Source organism: Charadrius vociferus, unplaced genomic scaffold (assembly GCF_000708025.1).
Source record: "Charadrius vociferus isolate BGI_N301 unplaced genomic scaffold, ASM70802v2 scaffold473, whole genome shotgun sequence".
NCBI lineage: Eukaryota > Metazoa > Chordata > Aves > Charadriiformes > Charadriidae > Charadrius > Charadrius vociferus.
This window is the reverse complement of record NW_009647444.1, coordinates 889,812-893,153: the sequence shown is the minus strand read 5'-3', so window position 1 is coordinate 893,153 and position 3,342 is coordinate 889,812.

The window sequence follows — 3,342 nt, the reverse complement described above, 5'->3', positions numbered from 1 at the left end:
CTTCTCTTCCTCCTCCTCCGCTCACCGGGATTTGGCCGTCCCCCCCCTCCCCCCTCCGGGAGACGCAGCACAGCCTGAAGGTAAATCAGAAACGTGCGGTTCCGCTGAGCGCCTGCGGTTGTGTGTACGTGTGTGTGTGTGTGTGTGTGTGTGTGTTGGGGTGAGGGGAGAAGAGGAGGCGGATTTCGGAAGGCAGCGCTAAGTGCGGCTCCGGAGGATGCTGCTCAGGCCACGCTGCCACATGGAGCAGGAAAACGCTGTCAGGTGGGTTATCTGATGGTCGGCACCGGGTATCTGTGTCGGTGCGAGGCGGTTGTTGCTGCAGCCGGGGAGGAGGAGGAGGAGAAGCTTGGAGCTGGTACACGTTTCCTGACATACTCGGGCTGTTACTGGATTCCCAGGGTGAGTCATGGCAGCGCGTGGGGCGAGAGGCTGTAGGCTGCTTCCATTGGAGTTGTCAGATTTGGCTGGATGGATCCTTTTGCCTCTGACCTGTTCCCTGCCAGCAGTGCCATCGCTAAACTCCTGGAGGGATGCGAATGGGCTGGCGGCGGGTTTTGGACTGATCTGATTTTCTCAGGGCTCTTCTTCACCCTTCTTCTAGCTGGGATTACTGATGATTAAATCAGTGGCTGGAAAAGCACAGATTTGCTGTCTGATCCAGAGAGCCAGTGAGTTCATGGAAAAATTGCGTTGACGTCATGAGGCTGCCGATCAGGCCCTTGCGCTATGGCGGGGGGAGGCCCGACTCCACGTTCTGGCTTTTGGCACTGTAGGCACGTGTTTCCAGTCCATCATCTCTTTTGGAGACCTTTGTCTTTGTTAGAAACAGATGGGTTTGCTGTGCGTACGTGGTTTGTCACGTGAATTAGCAGTAATTTGTCAGAGCGTGCTGCCAAGGTGAGAGGCTGTTTTTTCAGGGGCTGTTTGATCGTGGCTAACTTAAACACCAGCTCTTTGTGCGTTTGGTTTAGTGGTTTGTGTTTGGAACGGCTCCTTGGAGCAGAGGGCAGAGGAGCTGCCTCTTTCAAAGACCCTGGTACAGTCCCAGGATGTCAGAGCACGTATCGTGATGTTATTGGCAGAAGTCTGTGTTCTTTTCCATGTGCATATTTGAATTCTTATCAATGAATGTGTATTTTTCTGTTTACATTTTAACTGAAACACGGCTAAGAGAGGTAGCAGTGCCGCTGGAGCAGGCGCAGCAGCCCCTCGCTGCTCTCCGCACGCCTCTGCCAGCGGGGTCTGCTCCTCGCAGTGAGCCGGGCAGGGAGCGTGGCTCAGCTCAAACCCCGTCAGCCTCTCTCCATTCTTGCAGGGGAAAAATCAACTCCCACCCTTATGCCAAAAGCTTGTCAGTAATTTCCCCTTGTGGCAAAGCATCAAGTCCTAGTGCAGAGCAGGTATTGAACCGGGCTTCTGAGGAGGTGCTCGCGTTCACTTCAAGTACTTGTGCTTCCTCAGAGAAATACTTTTCTAATAAAAGACCAACTGAATAAATCCGATCGTGCTTCTGTTAAGCATTCCTTGTCTGCATTGCCTCAAATGTCCAGACCTGAGCGTATACATGGGACAGGCTGCCAGCAGTTTAGTTTCGTAAGAGAACAAAATATGGTCATGCCTAAGGGCACTTCAGTACTTCCCCTTGGTTTTTGTACTAGTTTCAAAAAAGATTTGAAGGTTCTCAAACTCCATTGAAGCCGAGTAGGGGAAAGAAAGGTTGCCCTTTCCCTGAGGGTGTAGCAGAGGTTGCTGTGTGGCTTTGCAGCCAAGGCACAAGCTGACCAGCCGGCCAGCACCGAGCCCCGCGGGCGCTGGGGGTGATGCTGGGGGCAGGTTGCCTGGCCCCTCTGTGCTGCAGTGGAGCCCAGTGGCCCCGGCTTCGCTCTCCTGGGGAACCGGGTAAATCATCCCCCGGTAGAGAGGAGAACCGAGTCTCTGTCCTTACCGTGGTCATGCTATTAAAAGCCTGAGACAGTGCGCCCGTTGCAGGAGTTTGCAGAGTTGAATTTGCACTTTGCATGCTTTTGGAAAGGCTTTTGCATTCAGGTGGATGTGGGAGTTTAATCCTCTGACTATCGGCGGTGTGCCGGCAGCGAGGCTGCGGAGGAAGGAAATGCCTCCCGGTGCGGTGGCTGCGGCCACGGCTGTGTGGGGATGTGGGGAGGGTCCCACAGGATGGCTGCACCTCTGCCCTGCTCCAGGGCTCGTCTCCCCAGCCCAGCAGTGCATCCCATAATGCGGGTATCTTCTTCAATCTCTGCCAGCTTGATAACAGAGACGTTGCTCCATCCCTCTGCTCACCAGATTTGGTGAAACGTATTGGCAGAGCCCAGGGATGAAAGCTGAGCTGGTCTTGTGGGTGTAAAAGGTTTTCGGGGGCAACACATGGGCTGCAAAGGCTGGGATGCCATTGCTCCTGCCAGGCCTTCCGTCCCACGCCATGCCCGTGCCGGTCCTGCGGCAGCAGCATCACTCTGCGGCGAGTGGACGCTCCTGGAGTAGCAACACCCCGAACCGCAGGTGCTGTCAGCACTGCTCGGGGTGAGCTGAGGCACGAGTGGTGCTGGAGACGTCTGTGTGGAATTTGGGTCTTCTTGTTTCTCAACTTTCCTTCATCCGCATGCTCTTCCAGCCCCACCGGGAAGCATGAGGGAGGTGTTCCGTTGGATGTACTGCTGGAATAAAGGCTGTGCTGGAAAGTTGCTGGAGCTTCCCTGGGGCCGGTGGCCACCGCTGGTGCGGAGGAGCCATTCGTTAACCTTTGTGCCCAGCTCCCGCGCACTCCGGAGAGGACCGGCGGTGGCGGTGGCAGCGTGCGGCCACATTCCAGCAAGGCCGGGGGTCTCCCGCCCGGTTAATGATTGAGCCACAATAACCCTTCTTGTGCGAGCCCTTCTGAAAGTCACCTCCGGATAATTATATTAACTTTTCCAGGCTGCCAGGGCCGGGCGCAGAAATTTAAAGAGACATGGTCTTTTCCTATATTTCCAGCAAGAAGTTCGTTTTTAGGTGCAGGAAGTGATGGCTTGCCAGTTTTTGTTGTCTCATTTTGCTTTCTTATTAATTTGGCAGTTTATTTGCATGGTTCTGCACGAGGGACTGTGGGAAGTGCTTGGCCCCGCGCTGTCCCGCGCCGTGCTCGTCCCTCCTCTGCCCGGTGCTCCCCTGGGGGTCACCCTGAATGCCAGCCCTGAGCCTGTGGGATGCGGCTCCCCGCGGGGTCCCGGAGCGTCTGGCCCCCGTCTCTGGTTGCTGAGGCGTGATGCCCGCGGGCGAGTGTCTCGCCAGACGGCTGCTCTTCCCTCTGCCGCTCAGTTAATGATCGACCGGGTCCCCGCG